Here is a 22245-nt window from a genome sequence, read left to right on the forward strand (position 1 = left end):
AATTTTTTAGTAGAAATTGGAAACCAGAAATCAGGATCGCACCCGAGCATCTCAACTAGGTTGACACCCTCTTAACGAAAACATCACACTTCTGGAACCCGAAAATAATATAAATAGAAAAGAGTAACCAATAGTTCAAGATACAAAGCTAAAACAGCTAACAGAAACGATAAGAGATCATCCTACTGAAATCACTAGAAATAGCTGAATTACAAAACTCTGGAGCAGAATCCCACCAAGTAAAAGAAGTAGCAGATACTCCGTGCTTAGCTAAGCTATCTGCCGCCATATTTCCTTCTCTGTAAATATGAGTAACCCTAAAGTTCATATTAGAAACATATTGAAGACATTGCAGCCATTGTTTTTTAGCAAGCCAAGGAACAAGTTTTGATTTCGAAACAAACAATTGAACCACATAAGTGGAATCACACTCAAGCCAGAGAGAGTGCCACCCCTGGTTCGAAGCCACTTCAATGGCTTTCATTGCTGCCAAAAGCTCTGCCATGTAAGCAAAAGTGATCCCTGCATTAAACGCAAAACAACCTCTCGGAAATCCCCTTGAAGTTCGATATATACCTCCTGCCCCTGTGTTTCCCGGAGATCCCATAGCTGAGCCATCTGTGTTGACCTTTATCCAACCCATCGGAGGAGGTGACCAACATACCGGGACCATTCTAGGAGCATGTCTCGGAATGCCCTTTATTTGAAAAATAGTTAAAATACGCAACTCATTCAAATCGTTAAACATGTTTCCTATAAGAAAGAAACTTGTTTCTTTAATCATTTTCCAAAGTAAACGAAGCATCACCTGAATATTCGGCGATTCATCCTCAAAGATGGCAGCATTTCGTGTTTTCCATATCAACCAAATACTGCTGATTATTGCCGAGTTCCATAGAGGTTTGAGCTGAGAACTGAAGACTTCAGACATTGCCTCCATGATTAAATCGGTGACAGATCCAGAAGTAACCAACTTCTGCCAAATAGCTGAGATACCGCATGCCATATTTGAGTTGCGAACCTGCAATTCAGCAGCAAATGATTTGCAGTTTCCTCTGCTTCTGTAATGCCCCGCATTTTTGGAGAAATGTTTAATTGGATTAGACATATTATTTTAGCCAAATGGAGCTAAAATAAGGAAATTTTCGTAAACAAGGCGGAAAATGGCGTTTTGACAAAGGATTAATTTTAATAAAGTTGGACTATATATTAGATGAAATTAATTGGAATTAAAATTTTATCTCGTATTTGGATATCGAGATAAGCATATTGTTATTTAATGGAAAAATTGGAGAAATTCCCATTAAACAAAATAAATGATTTTTAAAGTGGATATTTAATATCCGCAAATTTTATTATTTGGATTATTATAAGAGAATCCATAAATAATTGGAATATTATTTTAAATACGGGTATAAGAACGACAAATAAATTATACGGTCAAATTATAAAATTTTAAGAAAAAAGACAATAATTAACATCTTTGGATTACTAGAGGACTCCGTATAATTTAAAGTTGTCGTTAAAGTGGATTTGAACTCGATACAAAAACGACATGGTTAATCAATGAGATTAATTATTGTTATGAATTTTAAGTAAGAATTTAATAAAAGAATGATTAATAAAAGGAGTTTTTGAATTTGGGGTGAGATTGTACTAAAATAGAATTAGCCCATTTGATTAGCAAGCCCACACTACTTTTATTTAGTCTAGACATAAAGGAACAATCCAGGGAGTTCTTCTTCTCATCCTCATCTTCTACACATCATGAATTAAAGAAGAAAGAGAGCTAGAGTGTAGAATTTTGAGTAGCAATTTCAAATAATCACTCTCAAGAAAGATCAATTCATCATTTGCCATCAATTTTGGAGCTTAAATGGAGGTAATTATCTCTTATTCATGGTTGAAACATTGAATTGATAGGTTAAGGTTTATGGCTTAAAGAGAAAAGTTTGGCTTGCATATAATTAAACTCATATCTAGATGGTTAATCTTTAAGTCTAAGGTCAATTAAGCTATGAATTGATGATGGATTTAAGGGTTTAAGTAATCAATTTTGTTAAGAAAAGTTTAAGAACAAAGCTGTAAATTTTTAAGGTTTTCAATAATTGCAAGTTGAGGTGAATAGAGGTCGGGTTTGGCGGAAGTGAACGGTGGCCGGCGAGAGACCGGTCAGGCCGTGGTGGCCTGACCCGTCTGCTCTGTTGAGCAGACCCAAGTCTGCTCAACAAGAGCAGACGTGGTCTGCTCTATAAGAGCAGACCTGTGTCTGCTCTAAAAGAGCAGACCTGGTCTGCTCAAAAGAGCAGACCGACTGCTCTTAAGGAGCAGACCAGCTGGTCTGCTCAATGGGCAGACCAGCCGGTCGCTCCGGATCCGAGTGCCACCGAAATTGTTTTTTTTAGGGTGTTTTTATAAATTAAACCAATCAATTTAGGGTGAAATAAAGCTGAAAATGAATTTAGAAGGTTTAATAAAATGAGTTTTGAAATAGAAGTAAAAATAAGTTATGGCATAGATTAAATTTAAGTTTAAATGCTCGAATATAAAGTTTAAATTGGGTTTAAGCGGGTTTAAAATGATTTAAAAGTCGAGTAACGAGGTTAGTGTGACAACATATATTTAGGAATAAAAGTTATTACAAGTGGCACTACTAGAAAACAGCGTTTTAGCGACGGATTTTAGTGACGGATCTAAAATCCGTCGCTATTTTTTCGATTAGCGACGGATTTAGCGACGGATCTAAAATCCGTCGCTAAACACCACATTAAATTGGCGGGAATGATCCCGCCAACTTTAGCGACGGATTTTCCGTCGCTAATGTTGGCGGGAGTAGTCCCGCCAATTGTTTTGATAAAATTTAGCGACGGATTTTAAAATCCGTCGCTAATTACTGGCGGGAATACTCCCGCCTTTTATTTTTCGCAATTAGCGACGGATTTTAAAATCCGTCGCTAAATTATGCCTTCTGCGACGGAATTTAGTGACGGATTTCAAATCCGTCGCTAATTTTCAATGTCAAAAAAAATTAAAAGGCATCTAATATTATTTAGGATAGTATTTAATAAAAAATAATTATTAATTTTTTAATTAAATTTATATTATTATAATATAACGTTTTTATTTATAAAATAATAATTAAATATTATTTATGAAATAATAATTATATATTATTTATTTATTTAAAGTATATAAATATTTTAATAAAATTATTAATTATAAAAAAATTATCTTAAAATGCGGGTTTAAATTATGAAAATAAATATTTGTTGTTTTTAGTTAACATTTAAGTATAATATACATAAATATATAACATGAATATGAGCTGGTTAAGATGGAGTTGTGCGCGGGAGAACTACAAGGTTAAAGAGTCTTGAGTGGGAGCAATGGAAGGATGGGTGACCTACTGGGAAGTTAGCGAAAATTGACAGGTGGATGCGGGTGGTTGATTTAACTCTGGTGGGTGAGTGACGGAGGGCGCGGATGAGGGATTGATTAAATAACAAATTTATTTTACGATGTAATTTTTAAATTTTTAATTTTTTTTTTAGAATTAGTGACGGATTTAAATCCGTCGCTAAATCCGTCGCTAATTAGCGACGGATTTAAAATTCCGTCGCTAAAACGGAGACCAAAATCCGTCGCAAAATTTTTTTCCCGTCGTTATCAAACGTTGCGACCAAAAAGGTTGCGACGGACTGTTTCCGTCGCAAATCCGTCGCTAAACGTGTTTAGCGACGGATTTTGGTCATTTAGCGACGGAAAAATCCGTCGCTAAATGACTGTTTTTTAGTAGTGTGGGACTAATAATATAAATTAGTTAAAGTGATAATTTAGAAGTTAAGTTAAGCATTTAAAATTTTGGATTATTAGCGTGAATTATTAGCTAGCAAATCAAAATGATTTTAAGAAGGCAAGAATGAACAAAAGGACTTAGCATTAATTCAAGTTCGAATACTTGAAATTTTATTCGAAAAGGAATGAGTAGGCTAGTTTTAAATAGAGTATTAATTTAGCATTTGTTCATATTATAGATTCTACACGTGGGCGGATTGGAGAATTAGAAGAATTGGAATTAATCAACGGACTATTTTATATTTTGCAATTGGAAAATTTGAATTTAAGCGATCGAGGTGAGTTCGCGATTTACTTTCGAGTATTATTATTTTTATTTATAAATAGATACATGTATTTGATTGAATGTTTTAATTTAAACCTATATATTTGTTTATAAAACTCATATTGATATTAATAGAGCTTTATTAAAATATTTTAAATAATAAGTTTATGACTTTTATTAACAGTTTATTTTATGCTATAAACGAATAAAATATATTACATTTTATTAAAGGTCGCATAAATTGAGTTTGAAATATATTGAAAAATGTTTGATACTAGACTTTGATTTTTATAATGAATAATGCGATTTATAGTTGATGATGGCTAGATCGTGAGATCGCCTTTGAAATAGCATCGTTTATTTGAAAAGAGCATGTATTATTTAGTTAATGCTCTTTATTCTTTTTAGACCTTTAAGCATGTATATTAGTATAAAGAATTTGAGAATTTTATTATAATACTTGTTATTTTGATAGCTTCGCTATATGTATGTTTATTATACGAGCTTATACATTGTTTGTCCTGTGGAATTATTATTTAAACCCAATAAGTGATCCGTGGGAAACGAGCTACCTATTGGGCGTCAATAGGCTGTGTGATCACCAGTACTGATACGAGTCGAGTCTAGGCGTCTATGGTCAATGATTTGAAATGATAAATTATGATTATCGATCGATTAATGGAATAAGGAGGATAAAAAGAAATGTGATAGACACAAGGTAACTCGGTCGAACTATCTCGGGACCTGTGTCTAGTGGGTAACTCGGTCGAATTATCTCGGGACCCACAACTTGGGATTAAGTAGTGGCATGATGTAACTCGGTCGAATTATCTCGGGACTATGCCACGTGGTAGCGGGTAACTCGGTCGAATTATCTCGGGACCCGGCCACTCGGACGATATGATTCGAAAAACAATTATCGTTGATTATGTTCTATAGGTTCATAGCATTTGGGTTTAGGGTTTCGAACGGATCCGATATTGGAAACTATTAAATTATATTTTATGTTTATTTATGTTTATCAAATCGTTTACTATCGAAGTATGTTTAATTAATTGTTTATTATCGAGGTATGTTTAACTATAAACTATTTATTGATCATAAAGTAAAGTATATTTTATCGTTAATGCGACCTTATCTTTAAGTATAATACCGTTAGTAAATTGTGAACTCACTCAGCGTTGTCTGACCCCCCAACAGTGTTTTCTTTCAGGATTAACATATGACGATGTGGTCGAGCTTCCATTCGTTGTTCCGGAAGTCTCAGTTATGGGAGGTCTTATTCTTCTTAGAGCTGCAGTAGTCATGATAGTAGACCTAGCTAGTAGCAGACGATTTATGTTTATATTATGACCTGCTAAAATGATGTATTTTGGAAAAATGAATTATCCAGGGATTTAATATATGGTTAATTGGTATTTTATACAGGTGTGGTTATTTAAGTTTACAGGCGTTATATTGCCGATTTTTCGAAAATGGTTTTATTAAGTATTATAACGATTTTGGAAAAGCGAAAAAAATTTTTAGATAAATTTAGGCTTGCTACGGGTTTCGGAACCAAAATTCCCATTCCCTAGCGCCGGTCGCGGCCCTCGATTTCGGGTCGTGACAAATGTGGTATCAGAGCAGTTGGTCCAGGATACCACTGCTTTGTGTGAGTCTACCTAGGAAACTACTGCAGCACATAGGATTCGAGTCATGTCTTTTGCATGTTGTCTTCTGTTTTCTATAGTTTCAACCTTCCTATTTAGGATATAAGCCGCGATTATTGTGTGATACTGCGTGCGACTTAAATAATTAGTATTTATGCGACTTGGTGACTAGGCTTAGGTAGGAAGTAATGTATAGTGTGAGGATGTTATGATAAGCATACGATATAAGCGTTTAAGGATGACTGATAGAAAGGCGTAGATTTAAAGAGGCGGAAGAACTTACCAAGTTACAGAGTTAAAGTCTGGAGAACTTACAAAGTTAAAAGTTTATGAATTAAAGTTAATTGTTTAAACGATTTTAAAAGCATAATTGTGCCTAGACCCGAGATAGAAATGCATTATTGCCACGACATGAATAGAACTGCATCACTACATACACATTAAATGGAAAGAATAATAAATGAATTCATACATTAGTAGGACATGCATCATGCTCATTTGGCCTAGACAGGAGGTAAGTTATGGCAACTCTTTGGGGATGAGAGACGTCATCACCCTAGAGCACAATTATGCTAATCTTTAAAGGATTTAAATGTGATTTTTATAAAGGGTCATTTTCTTTGAATTGTAAGATAATTGAATTATTTTTTTTAGAGATTTGTTTTAAAACGTAAGTATACCTAGACCGGAACTCTGTAACGAAGGTAAAATGCTCGAAGTTAGGTAACAAGCAACTCTAAAAGGCATGACGAACGTGTATTAGAACACAAAATAAAGAATTGTGTTTTGAATATACAACGTTGGTAGTAGTTCAACGAACTATAGTGCGAGTAGAATAGTAAGGCGTATCTGTATAGCAATATATATATGATTAAGCAATGAGTTAAAATTTTCTTATATGTAAATGAGGTGTTTAGGACATCATGCTATAAGAGAGTAGATGTATAAAAAAAATAATAGCAGAACCTAGCAAGTAAATTGTAAGACTAAGCTAATAGAGATAAGGGACGATCCTTACTAATTACAGAAGCGAATTTTAAGTGATATTAGGGAATCGCTAAGATTAGTAAAACTAAAGTATATTAAGAGTACTACTTGGAACTCCGTATAAATACGAATATTGTGAAGTATTTGGTTAATGAGATTAAGAGACGAAACGTGTGTATTATACGGAGTAAGTTAGGAAATTAGATATGCTAATTAAGGAACTAAGAAACAAAATTGTTATGAGACTTAAATCTGAATAGCAAAGAATGAAAGTTATAGTACGATAGTTATAAAGATTGTCGGTGACTCATAAAGGAGAACATGAACGCTGCATGTGAAAGGTTAACACATGTTTCATGTTGCACATGGTCCTAAGTATATAATTTAAGGATTTGTATATTAGGACCAACGAAGAAATCAAAGTAAACTAATGTTTAAAGTATATAACGTATTAAAGACGCATGTAACTGGATAAGAACCTTGTGATAAGGATAAGAAAGGGAATAACTTAATGCAAGAAAGATAGAAAATGGTGTATAATGCATATAGAGATGTCTAGTATAGATTCAACTCTATAAGATTCGATACGAGAGGTCATGAAGTGGGTAATTGACATCAAAGAAGAAATATACCCATCTACTATAGAACATCGATAAGGATATCATGTATACACATGTACATGATTGAACGTAAAGAAGGCGGAAGACGTTAAGGAACGTGACGTCGAACTTCGATGAATTTATATGTTAAAAGATAAGTGTTGAAACAGGATATGAGAAATGACTCATGACGGAATAATACAAATTATTTATGAAAATTTTAGAAACAATGAAGGCATATGATTTGAAAGAAAAAGCTACATGAAAGACGCAAAGATATGCAAACCTAATGGAAAAGATTGAAGTAACGAAACTTCACAAGTAGTAAAGCTAATTGCAGGATAGCTAAATCATGTTTTATAATAAGTCTTATTTAATTATGTGCTCGGATCAATGAAGTAAGACGGAAATATGGTATATAAGTTGTAAAACTTTAAGGAAGGGACAAGCCATTAAAATAGATGTATAAGGTCGTAATAGAAGAAGAGGTATGGAGGAATGAGTAAGCATGTTAGCTGTTGGCGTTAAATTATTACTGAGTTTATAGTATAGGGTTCAGGCGTCCGCAGAATGGATGCAGACACTTGATAAAGGGATTTCGATGGATTATTCAAGGGCAATGGAAGGTGAAGGTGAACATAACTACGAAAATTTCATAGACTTTGGTTATATATCAAGTGGGATAATCCAAAACTTATAACTAAGCTTGGACTAGTAGTTAACTTCGGATAAATTCAAAGAATTCAACTAAAGAAACTACATGTCAAACTAAGAAAAGTTTAGATGCCCGGGGTAGGTAGTTTGGACAAACTTTCCGACCTCTAACGCTTGTCAAGGTCAATTTGAATCTAAATGGAAATTGCAGAGAGAGTTGCAGAGGGTGCATTTAAAGAAAACTATTGGACGATTTTAAGTGATTTATTTAATGGTTTAAAGTTACCATTAAATACCCCAAATTTTGGAAATGTATTGATTTTGATAAAAATCCGTAATACCAGGATTTCGATGATTAGAATATCCTGAGTTTATTTGTAGAAAGGATCGTAGCTCGTTTAAATTGGAACACAACTTTATAGTGAGAATCAATTAAAAAAAAAGAGGGAGTTATTAAATTTAAGAAAAGAAAAAGGAAAATTGAAATAAGAGACTAAAACAGCTTCTTTGGAAGCAATTTTGGGCGTGCTCGCTGAGATTTTTCGTAAAACCTATTAATGACACGCCAAGGGGGTATGTCGGAAAGGATAACGACAAACCCATATCGATTTTAGAAAACAAGACCTGCCTTAGGCAAGCAGGCAAACATATACCCTTAAGTAAGCCTATAAGTTAAAGGAAACCTAAGTTTAAAACCTACATAGGAAAGCTAATTCTGGATCAATTTCCGATCCCAAGAAGTGTTATTTTGGACCTAGGACCAAAATAAAAGTTGTAGGTAGTGTAGCATAGAATAAGTTTCAAGTGATAAATTAAAACTTGGATAAATTTTAGATGCTGGTTTTGTGGCCTGAAGCGGGCTAAAAACCTAAAGTTTACAAAATTAAGAAGAAGTGAATTTTAGTTAGTTTGGAAAACTAACTACGTAATACATGGATAACGTAATACAAAATAAGTATAAGTTAGAAAATCGTAGAATAAAATATCCTATGAGATTATGCCTTAAGGGGATGGCGGAAGTAGTGAGCACTACCAATATTAAAATAATTGGATGGTAAGCATTATAAGAAAATTCGAGGACGAATTTTTTTTAAGGGGGGAAGAATGTAATGCCCCGCATTTTTGGAGAAATGTTTAATTGGATTAGACATATTATTTTAGCCAAAGGGAGCTAAAATAAGGAAATTTTCGTAAACAAGGCGGAAAATGGCGTTTTGACAAAGGATTAATTTTAATAAAGTTGGACTATATATTAGATGAAATTAATTGGAATTAAAATTTTATCTCGTATTTGGATATCGAGATAAGCATATTGTTATTTAATGGAAAAATTGGAGAAATTCCCATTAAACAAAATAAATGATTTTTAAAGTGGATATTTAATATCCGCAAATTTTATTATTTGGATTATTATAAGAGAATCCATAAATAATTGGAATATTATTTTAAATACGGGTATAAGAACGACAAATAAATTATACGGTCAAATTATAAAATTTTAAGAAAAAAGACAATAATTAACATCTTTGGATTACTAGAGGACTCCGTATAATTTAAAGTTGTCGTTAAAGTGGATTTGAACTCGATACAAAAACGACATGGTTAATCAATGAGATTAATTATTGTTATGAATTTTAAGTAAGAATTTAATAAAAGAATGATTAATAAAAGGAGTTTTTGAATTTGGGGTGAGATTGTACTAAAATAGAATTAGCCCATTTGATTAGCAAGCTCACACTACTTTTATTTAGTCTAGACATAAAGGAACAATCCAGGGAGTTCTTCTTCTCATCCTCATCTTCTACGCATCATGAATTAAAGAAGAAAGAGAGCTAGAGTGTAGAATTTTGAGTAGCAATTTCAAATAATCACTCTCAAGAAAGATCAATTCATCATTTGCCATCAATTTTGGAGCTTAAATGGAGGTAATTATCTCTTATTCATGGTTGAAACATTGAATTGATAGGTTAAGGTTTATGGCTTAAAGAGAAAAGCTTGGCTTGCATATAATTAAACTCATATCTAGATGGTTAATCTTTAAGTCTAAGGTCAATTAAGCTATGAATTGATGATGGATTTAAGGGTTTAAGTAATCAATTTTGTTAAGAAAAGTTTAAGAACAAAGCTGTAAATTTTTAAGGTTTTCAATAATTGCAAGTTGAGGTGAATAGAGGTCGGGTTTGGCGGAAGTGAACGGTGGCCGGCGAGAGACCGGTCAGGCCGTGGTGGCCTGACCCGTCTGCTCTGTTGAGCAGACCCAAGTCTGCTCAACAAGAGCAGACGTGGTCTGCTCTATAAGAGCAGACCTGTGTCTGCTCTAAAAGAGCAGACCTGGTCTGCTCAAAAGAGCAGACCGGCTGCTCTTAAGGAGCAGACCAGCTGGTCTGCTCAATGGGCAGACCAGCTGGTCGCTCCGGATCCGAGTGCCACCGAAATTGTTTTTTTTAGGGTGTTTTTATAAATTAAACCAATCAATTTAGGGTGAAATAAAGCTGAAAATGAATTTAGAAGGTTTAATAAAATGAGTTTTGAAATAGAAGTAAAAATAAGTTATGGCATAGATTAAATTTAAGTTTAAATGCTCGAATATAAAGTTTAAATTGGGTTTAAGCGGGTTTAAAATGATTTAAAAGTCGAGTAACGAGGTTAGTGTGACAACATATATTTAGGAATAAAAGTTATTACAAGTGGGACTAATAATATAAATTAGTTAAAGTGATAATTTAGAAGTTAAGTTAAGCATTTAAAATTTTGGATTATTAGCGTGAATTATTAGCTAGCAAATCAAAATGATTTTAAGAAGGCAAGAATGAACAAAAGGACTTAGCATTAATTCAAGTTCGAATACTTGAAATTTTATTCGAAAAGGAATGAGTAGGCTAGTTTTAAATAGAGTATTAATTTAGCATTTGTTCATATTATAGATTCTACACGTGGGCGGATTGGAGAATTAGAAGAATTGGAATTAATCAACGGACTATTTTATATTTTGCAATTGGAAAATTTGAATTTAAGCGATCGAGGTGAGTTCGCGATTTACTTTCGAGTATTATTATTTTTATTTATAAATAGATACATGTATTTGATTGAATGTTTTAATTTAAACCTATATATTTGTTTATAAAACTCATATTGATATTAATAGAGCTTTATTAAAATATTTTAAATAATAAGTTTATGACTTTTATTAACAGTTTATTTTATGCTATAAACGAATAAAATATATTACATTTTATTAAAGGTCGCATAAATTGAGTTTGAAATATATTGAAAAATGTTTGATACTAGACTTTGATTTTTATAATGAATAATGCGATTTATAGTTGATGATGGCTAGATCGTGAGATCGCCTTTGAAATAACATCGTTTATTTGAAAAGAGCATGTATTATTTAGTTAATGCTCTTTATTCTTTTTAGACCTTTAAGCATGTATATTAGTATAAAGAATTTGAGAATTTTATTATAATACTTGTTATTTTGATAGCTTCGCTATATGTATGTTTATTATACGAGCTTATACATTGTTTGTCCTGTGGAATTATTATTTAAACCCAATAAGTGATCCGTGGGAAACGAGCTACCTATTGGGCGTCAATAGGCTGTGTGATCACCAGTACTGATACGAGTCGAGTCTAGGCGTCTATGGTCAATGATTTGAAATGATAAATTATGATTATCGATCGATTAATGGAATAAGGAGGATAAAAAGAAATGTGATAGACACAAGGTAACTCGGTCGAACTATCTCGGGACCTGTGTCTAGTGGGTAACTCGGTCGAATTATCTCGGGACCCACAACTTGGGATTAAGTAGTGGCATGATGTAACTCGGTCGAATTATCTCGGGACTATGCCACGTGGTAGCGGGTAACTCGGTCGAATTATCTCGGGACCCGGCCACTCGGACGATATGATTCGAAAAACAATTATCGTTGATTATGTTCTATAGGTTCATAGCATTTGGGTTTAGGGTTTCGAACGGATCCGATATTGGAAACTATTAAATTATATTTTATGTTTATTTATGTTTATCAAATCGTTTACTATCGAAGTATGTTTAATTAATTGTTTATTATCGAGGTATGTTTAATTATAAACTATTTATTGATCATAAAGTAAAGTATATTTTATCATTAATGCGACCTTATCTTTAAGTATAATACCGTTAGTAAATTGTGAACTCACTCAGCGTTGTCTGACCCCCCAACAGTGTTTTCTTTCAGGATTAACATATGACGATGTGGTCGAGCTTCCATTCGTTGTTCCGGAAGTCTCAGTTATGGGAGGTCTTATTCTTCTTAGAGCTGCAGTAGTCATGATAGTAGACCTAGCTAGTAGCAGACGATTTATGTTTATATTATGACCTGCTAAAATGATGTATTTTGGAAAAATGAATTATCCAGGGATTTAATATATGGTTAATTGGTATTTTATACAGGTGTGGTTATTTAAGTTTACAGGCGTTATATTGCCAATTTTTCGAAAATGGTTTTATTAAGTATTATAACGATTTTGGAAAAGCGAAAAATTTTTTTAGATAAATTTAGGCTTGCTACGGGTTTCGGAACCAAAATTCCCATTCCCTAGCGCCGGTCGCGGCCCTCGATTTCGGGTCGTGACAGCTTCAGCACAAAGACGGCAGCGAGAGGGATAGGTAAAACCTTTCTTTCTCAGATTATCATCTGTCGGCAGCCTGTCATGGATGGCTCGCCAACATGTTAAAGACCTTGATGGAGGTAGAAACTCCTTCCAAATGAAAGAACTCCAACCGACCTCTCTTCTGGGAATCCTTTTAAAGTTGTACATCTTTTTTACAGTGTGAATACCATCCACTGCTGGTTGCCAAATACAAATGTCTTGCTCATCACAACAAGGAGTAACAGCTTTAATGTTGTTACTGATTTCATCATTATCAATAAAATTAATGCACAAATTACCATCAACGAAGAAGGAAGACACAGGATCTACTAGAGACCGTTGAATATTGCTTGGCAAAGCTAGCTGATTCGCTACTGTCGGAGCTATCCAATCTCCAGTCCAAAAATTTATTCTACTAATGGCGCCAAGTAACCACAAAATGTCAGTCTTCATACTCATGTAAACATTCTTAAGAGAGCTCCAAAAAGAAGATTGAATATAAAATTCTTTCACTATTCCAGAAGGATGAAAAAATCGCGCGCAAATATCATTCAGCGGGTATTGACGAAAAGCGATTATTTGCCAAGCAAGTTTGCTTAGCATTGAGTCATTTAGCCAAGTCAGATTTTTTAGCCCAAGACCACCTTCTTTCAAGGGGAGACAAGTAACCTTCCAATAAACAGTTACTAATTTTTTATTTTGAATGGTACCCGTCCATAAAAATTTCCTCATTCATCGTTCCATATGACGAATCAAAGATTGGGGCCATTTATAAACCGCAAAAGAATGCAATAAAGAGCTCGTAATAACATACTGAATTAAAGCAAGTCTCCCCGCCATTGATAAAGTAGAGCCTTTCCATTTTGCAAATTTCGCGCAAATTTTATCTGCCACCGGTTTCAACCATTTCCTTTTAGGAGCTCCAGGGAATAAAGGAATACCCAAATAATTGAAGGGAAAAGCACCTCTGCGCATACCAGAGACTTGTTGCATCTTGATAATTCTTCTTAGCGAAACCGATTTCCCATAAATAATTTCTGATTTTGCCCAATTAACCCGCTGACCTGAAAGATTACCATATGCTTCAAAATTAAAATTGATAGCTCTAATATTTTTCATCGTCGCTTTTCCAAAAAGGAGCACATCATCTGCATATAAAAAATGAGAAGGAAAAGCAATATTCCTGGCTAAAGACATGGGAACTAACTCACCATTCTCACAACTCAATGCAATGTAGCGACTTAGAAAATCTTCAGCAAGACAAATAATTGTTGTAGTATTTATTGTAAAATGAAAAGAAACTAATACTTTTTTAAATTAGTTTAGTTTTACAAAATTATTTATATTTACTTCTTGATATTAAACACTTAATTAATTTGTATTCTCTTATATAAAATCAAAAGCGTCAATATTTCCAAGAACATTACTAGAATGATACAAAATAATATATTTAACATGTAATCATAAAAAAATCGATGAATCTGTTGAATTTTCAATAAAAAAATTAATTATGAAAGAAAGAAGAAGAAGAAGGGGAGCCGATTTTCGCACTCCAACCTTTTATAACTGCACTCCAAATTGTTGACAAAAGACAAATGTATCCCTGTAACATCTGTATCCTTTTTATTTTGCTTTATCTCCTCATATACAATCACTTTTCTATATTTATTTCACAAAAACATTTGTATTACATGTTTACTATTTTATTGAAAGATATAAAAAACCTACTATACCAATACTTTGTAATTTAGTTCTTTTTTGATATAATTTAATTTAAGATTTAAAAAATGTCTAAGTTTGAAATTGTTTATCATACAAAATTCATCACATTATTTAAATTTATTTTTAGTAAAATAGTATGAGGTCCATTAATTTTTAAATTTGTTGAGGTACTGATTTAAATAGTTCTTATTCTACTTTTAATAGCTAAAATTGATTTATAATAATCCATTAATTTCAAAATTTAGATTTCAATTTTTAATTTTAAAATTAAATATCTAATTAGATATATTATGTGATATTAAAGAATATAATAATAGTAATATTTATGAAAATATAAAAGAAACAGTTTATGTTGTATATATATTAGTCAGCAAATAAATATCTACATTAATTATCTATATTTATTAATAAAATTATTTTTTTATCTCCCACAATATATGTTTCTTTTTTTTTCTTTTGAAAAACAAAAACAAAATGAGACATTTATAATAATTACGGATCACAATACGTCAAATAAAAAATAAAATAAATCATTTCTATTAAGAAATATTTCAGATAATAAGTGTTACATATAGAAATTGAAGCCATAAGAAAAATTGCAGTTTAATTGTTAGGATGATAGCACAAATATTGCTAATGGTGAATAAGGATAATATTGTCAATTATTAAAATAGTGGAGTGCGAATATAAGATGTTGGAGTGCAAAAATCGCTTCCCAAGAAGAAGATAGAAAATAGAGTAAAGAAATTAGACTTAATGAGATTAGAAATAGAAATAAAGAAAAAATCAAATTTGAATATATTATACATATTCATAAAAAATACACTATACAAATAAAGTTTAAAGTTTAAAATACAAATAAAGAATATATTTGTATATTTATTAAAGAGAATAAGTTAAAATATGATATACATGTAAAAGTAAAAAAATATTTTTTGGGTAATGTTATAAAAATTCACCAATTTTACACGTTTTTTTTAATGTAATTACGCCTCTTAAACAATGTTATAAAAATACATCAACTTTCATTTTTTTTCCAAATTCATACATGGTGTTGACGTGGCACACATTTATTGGTTAAAAATAATTTATATCTCAGCAAATTACACCAATGAATGAGTGTCACTTCATCACTGTGTATGGATTTGAGAAAAAGTGAAAGTTGGTGTATTAAAAAGTTGGAGTATTTTTATGGAATATAATAAAAGATGAAAACTTAAAAAATTTAGAAATAAAAAAGAAAAATGAAAATTAGAAACTAAAAATATTTTCCCAACTAATTCGTATTCGTATCTCATTTAATAGATCAAGAAAGGCTTCAATGATCAAACAAACTTTAGGTAATGAAGAGCCAAACTTTTAGCATTTCATACTTAAAACAAAAGAAATGGACTATATATAAAAACAATTTAGGTCATTTTTTTGCTCTTTTGCTCTTTGCCAGAACTAGATACAGAACTGATTTATTTTATAGAGCAGTAGCAGCAATCAGACCACTTTTTTCTTCAAATGTTCACCGGCAGGCGGCAACTCAGGCCGAAGCCTATTTAAACCTATAAATTTTTCGCCCTTACCCTAGCTACTAGTAAGAAACTAATCACCACGACTCCTATAAGTTTATCACCACTGCTGTAACTACCAGTAAGAAACGCATCACGATGAAGCCTAAAAGTAAACAAATCGCTTGTAGTAACAACAAGACTAATGGTCTAAAAAACTTCCACGTTTTAGCCCCTTTTCGTTTACACCAGCATGTTGCAAAATTACTAATTTCATCTAAATCCACACTTTTCATTTTCAATTTCATCCTTAAGCATTAAACTGACTTCTTTTCACATAAAAAAAAAATAAATCAATACCTTATATTTTAACACATATTCTAAATAGCACTTAATTTTATATTTAAAATAAAAAAAAATTCTTCCAAAAAATTACTTAATACCAATAAATATTGTCATGATATAAAACCTGTATCTTCGACCCCGCCGTCTTGACTCCGCAAAATTAATTCTGAAATTTTGGATATACAATTAATATTTTTAAATTAATCGTAATTATAGATAATCTTAAAATTTATTAAAAAAATAAATAAATCAAAAGAGGTTCATCTCCTTAGATGACAGATATGAGGATGAACCCATCTGGGTTCGTCCTCAGAGCGTTTATTCGTTTGAGGACGAACCCAGATGAGGTTCGTCCTCAAACGAACCCGGATTCGTTTGAGAAGACGAATCCATCAAACGATGACCCCAGAAGTGGTTCGTCTTAAGATTTGGATTCGTCTAAGGACGAACTCAGATGGAGTTCGTCTTCTCAGACGAACTCTGACACTCTAGCCACTGTCAGAGTGATGACAAAGGAGTTGCCGCCGAAAGAATAACGGATGTGGTAGATTTTGTTTAATTTTTTCAATAGAATTTTAAATTAATTATATATCTACATACATCAAAAAAAATATGTATCTATATACAGGTTTAATTAAAAAATATTAGTTGTATATCTAAAATTTTGAAATTATTTTTTCCGAACAAATATAAAATTTCGAGATAAATATTTTAAATTTATTTTTTTATCAATAAATATGAGGAGTTTTTTGAAATTTTAAGGAAGATCAGTTTTTTAATTTTAATTATAACATTGGAAACTATTTAGAATATTTATTAAAATAAAAAGTATTAAAATAGAGGTCAATTTGATGATTGAGTTTGCAATTGAAATCAAAAGGTATGGACCTGAGAATTTTGTTTTAAAAAATAATTATGTATTATTTTATATATATTTAAGGAAATTTATTTTATTATTTTGATTTTATTTAAATGTTATTTGAATAAGGCTTAATGGCAAAAAAGACCTAAACCTTTACGACTTGTTGCAATTTTATCCAAACCTTTTAATTTTTACCAATAATATCCAAATTGCATTATTTTGTTGCAATATTAGCCAAATTGCACTTTTTATGTGATTTGTTTTTGAGTTTTTTTGTCATTTCTTGAGACTTTTACTATATTATTATACATCAAAAAATAATAATAGCCTAATATCTTAATTGAAAACAACAAGTTTAGCCATCAATTTGGCTGTTATTGTAATAAAAAATGCAATTTGGATATTATTATAACAATTAAAAAGTTGAGATAAAATTGCAACAAGTCGTAAAGTTTTGAATTTTTTTTACCATTAGGCCTTTTTATGATATTTGATACATTGTTAATGTTAATATAACATAAGTAAATAATACTCATAGTTTTTAAATAAAAATTATAAATAAACATTTATAATTAGATTAGTTTTATAAAATTATTGTATTTACTTATTGATATTAAACATTTAATCAATTTGTATTCTCTTATTGAAATTAAATCCTATTTAACCTTATAGTTCCTTAATGGAATTAATTTCTCACACTGTTTAATTATTTGAAATATTAATAAGTTATAATTTATAAAATTATTTAAATAATCTAAATAAGTTTAATAAGGACTAACGTTATAATTTTATTTGCCTCCTTCCATTTGCACAATAGATTTGTAATTCATAAGCAAGTAGTGGCAGATCCACATTTTGTGGATATAAACGGATTGAATAAAATTTGTTTTATTTTAAATGATCAGATCATCAATACTAGATTTATGCTAAATTTGAAAATATATTTTATTTTATTAAACGTCTATATCGACAAGTAAAAAAGCATAAGGCTGCAAAAATTGATATTTGATACATCAATTATGTTATAGTACAGTTGGAATCCATTAGTTATTATAAAGAGCAATTTTACCCTTTCAGTTTGGCATAAAATATTAAAAACATTAAAAAAAAAAATGATTAGTTTTATTCTGAATTTAGTAAAATCGGATAAAATCTTCCTCTTTCAGTGTGAGACACACTATTTGGTTTTAATGGTGATTTTTTCCAAGATGGTTTTTGATGGAAAATAATTTAAAATGATCCTAAATTTTTTAACATTTTAAATTAATACATGATGAAAACCAAATTTCAGCATGAGTATAAAGGAACCGAGTCGTAAAGAATCTTCCCTTTTGGAAAAATTTTAGAACTCGCCTAAAGAAAGCCAAAAGACATCATGCACTCGTCGACCTTACAAACTAGAGAAAGAGTTGCCCGAATTTCCAGAAAAGCCGACTCCTAGAGGACTCGAACAACAAACGGAATCCACACCTAAGCGCGTCGCCAGAGATCTACTTATATAGGAATAATATTTAGAAGACCGAATATATACGATTACATTCCTATTTGGAGACAAACTTGTTTTTAGGAAGATAAATTTATTCAGAAAAATATTCCTAAATAAGACTTCCTATTAATTAGAAATCACTTTCATATTCAAATACAAAGCTACTAAGTAAGAATTACTTTTCTATTTGTACTCAACTGAGTATTCTTTCAACTATTATATATATAGATTGAGATATGCTTAAAAATACAATTACATTCAATACTTCACAATTTCAAAACTCAATACTGACTTTAGTATCGGAGAGTTAATAGGACAACCGCAGTCCGGTTAGCTATATATCCTATTTTTCATGTTTAATTATCGGATTAAGACAAACTCTATCAATATCTAATAATTTAAAAAATTAAAAAATTTAATCTCTTTAATTTAAAATTTTATATAATAAATTAAAAAGATGGCAAAAGACCTAAGAAATTTATTCAACTAAAACAAAATTCAAACAAACACCTTAAAAAAGGCTTATTGAAACAAAGAAAGCAAATTCACAAATAATAGTATTCAGGGCGGAGAGAAAATGATACCGGAAAAATCATCCTCTCCCATCCTTACGAAGATGAAAAAAAAAAGTCTTTTATTTTTAGAGAGAAAGAGGACCATAATTTTTAGAGAGAGTTTCTTTTTTAATTTTAAAAGTAGTTTGAGTATAACAAATGGTTCTACTTAACATTATGTTGCATTATATTGTTTTAAAATACTATTGTATTTAAACCATTATCATGTTAGCATCATTCATATTTATAAAATTAAAAGGCTTAATAATGGGTAACAAAAATTCAATTTTTTCTCCTTTATCAATTCCACTAAATATTATAAAATGCCAATTTTATCCAAATCCTAAACACCTACGAGTAACAAAAGCTATACCATAATTTCTACTTTATCAACTTAATTAACTATAATTTAATATTAAGTTATAGATAATTTGATAAATTTATATGTTTAATTTAAAAATATTTTTATTGGTCATTTACTATTTTATTTTAATAATTATCTTTTTAGAATCACTAAATAAAATATATTGTGTTAATAACATTGACGAAGAGTTAAAAGTATATAAAAAAGTAATTTTTAAATTTCAAATGGAAAATAATGAAAAATTAGAATTTAGAAAATTTAAATATAGTAAAAGAAATTCTTTCCAACTAACCCGTTTTTGAATCTATCTCAACGGATTAAAAAAACACCTTATGACAAACTTTGGTAAATTGAAGGGCCAAAAGTCAAACTTAAAATACAAATGAAAAACAATTTAAATCGTCTTCACATTAAACATTGATGAATTATATATTTTGTTAATGACACTAATAGAACTGTTGCATTTTGAATCGCAAGAACAATATGTTAATCACAATTCTCTTTAGATTCTCCACATAATTCAAATTAAAAATTATTAAAGTCCACAAGTAAATTGGCCCTTGCTCTAACTACAAGTAAAAAATTTGACATCTTATATAATTTGTAAATTTGCAGTTGCTCGTTGGTGGTCTTTTATCAATAAACTTGATAATTTATCTATCAGTTTGACCATTATAGGATATTTTACATGAGCGTGCTATCTCAGCACTCAAGACTACTCGAGCAAGCAATACTAGATTTCTGCTACTTTCAATAAAATTTTAGTTTTATTTTAAAGTATGTTTTTAGTTTCCTCAAATATTTCTTGTTCAAATAACAATTTTCTTCTAAGAATTTTAAGAGCAAATTTGTTTTAGTTAAAAATGCCATAATATTTATTTAAGTTGTAATGATGCATTTATCTCTCGTATTTATAAAACTTAATGCATGCAATATGGATGTGAAATTTGTAGCAGCCTATTTTTCATGAATATGAAAAATGTTAATTAGCCTGGAAGAGAAGTAGTGAGTTCATACAAAATATATGATCCAAAATGAAAATTCAATTTGAAATAAAAAATATTATATAAACCTTATTAAAAAAATTTCTTATAGTAATTATAAGTACATATTTTCAAATACTTAAAATAGATTTTTTTAGGCTAATAAGCTGAAAAAACTCTGATCTTTATTTTGGTTTTCAATTTCACTTCGACATAGCAATTTTTTCAATTTTACTCTATTTTGGATTTTTGATTTTCATGCGACAACAGCTAACTCACCGGACCATAACACAGAATTATGAAGAAACACTGCTGCAACACATAATTCATCAAGCTGACAGAATTCACCAAGCTGCAGCCTCCTCTATTGACAGCTCATTTCCAGCTGGATTACAGCTCATTTAGCATGTGAGAATAGCTCATTTTAGTATGTTAGAAACAGTTATTGTATTTTCTCTATAAATAGAGATTTGGTTTTTTGTAATTAGTTTTAAGTTTGTAATCTACAAAACTTCAATCAATATAGTTTCTGTTCTCTGTTTGTTTTCTGATATGGTATCAGAGCGGGTCCGAGGCCGGGATTAGGCGTTGTCGCCGGTGTTGCCGCCGCGTTTCAGTTTTATCGTTTCTTCTCTGTTGTACTGAACTGGATGTCCAGTCCCAGCAGTCCATATTGATTTCAGATTCAGTTTGTTGTTGAGCATCGTTATCGGTGACTCCAATTTCTCGTTCATCGCTATCGGTGATTTTCTATTAGTTTCAGTTCATTAATATCAGTGACTGAATTTCAATTTCAGATTTCAAAGTTTCGTTTCAGTTTCAAGTTCATTGCTATATCAACTTCAGAATCTTCAGATTTCTTATTCATCTCTATTGATGATTTCTGATTTCAAGTTCAGGTTCATTTTTTGTTCATCGCTATCAATTTTAATTTCATTTTAAGTTGATTGATATCAATATTGTTCTCTGTGGAAGTTACAGATTCTGATTTTTCACTTCATCGATTAAAATCGATTCTTTTGTTTTTGATTCCATCGTTCTTAATTTGATATGTTCTCTTCTAGTTCTGTGGAATAATTAGAGAAGAGAAAATATATTATTGAATCGAATGATGATAGATTGATTACAAGCATATATATATATATATATATATATATATATATATATATATATATATATATATATATATGTATATAACTAGAATAGTTCTAATCGAATAAGAACTTCTAAGGATATGAACCTTTAATCATAATAGGAGAAGGAGATATATTCCAATACTCCCCCTCAAGTTGGAGCATGAGGATCGATCATGCCCAACTTGGACAATAAAATAGTAACAATTCGACCATCAATAAGACTAAACTTGTGTTTAGGCCAATCGATAATTTTCAGTTTTAAGACTTGATGGTCTTCTTTAATATTTGCAGTTTAAGGACTTGCGTCGGTCCCAATTAATAATTTTCAGTTTTAAGACTTGATGGTCTCCTTCAATATTTGCAGTTTAAGGACTTGCGTCGGTCCCAATTAATAATTTTCAGTTTTAAGACTTGATGGTCTCCTTCAATATTTGCAGTTTAAGGACTTGCATCGGTCCCAATCAATAATTGGACGAAGAACATTCTTCGTAGTTTTTGCCTTTCTGAGCCACCGGGCTAATTTTAAGACCCGAGTGATTCGAAGGGTGAAGATAACATGGAGACTTGAAGTGCGGCGGCGGCGGCGAGTATGGCGGCGGCGGCAACATCTTTCTTTTCCATATAAAGTAGAAAAAAAAGAAAAA

General features: G+C 30.9%; 2 long non-coding RNA genes across 2 annotated transcripts; both read left to right on the forward strand.

Moving 5' to 3' along the window:
- The first annotated feature begins 1732 nt into the window (after positions 1-1732).
- Positions 1733-5545, forward strand: LOC130014991 (uncharacterized). The gene is made up of 3 exons (XR_008789780.1): positions 1733-1882; positions 4035-4133; positions 5321-5545. It is a non-coding gene; the product is annotated as an uncharacterized LOC130014991 (long non-coding RNA).
- A 4281-nt stretch (positions 5546-9826) lies between these two features.
- On the forward strand, positions 9827-12447 carry LOC126659466 (uncharacterized). The gene is made up of 3 exons (XR_007634972.2): positions 9827-9937; positions 10937-11035; positions 12223-12447. It is a non-coding gene; the product is annotated as an uncharacterized LOC126659466 (long non-coding RNA).
- The last annotated feature ends 9798 nt before the right edge of the window (positions 12448-22245 follow it).

This window comes from Mercurialis annua, linkage group LG8 (assembly GCF_937616625.2).
Source record: "Mercurialis annua linkage group LG8, ddMerAnnu1.2, whole genome shotgun sequence".
Taxonomy (NCBI): Eukaryota; Viridiplantae; Streptophyta; class Magnoliopsida; order Malpighiales; family Euphorbiaceae; genus Mercurialis; species Mercurialis annua.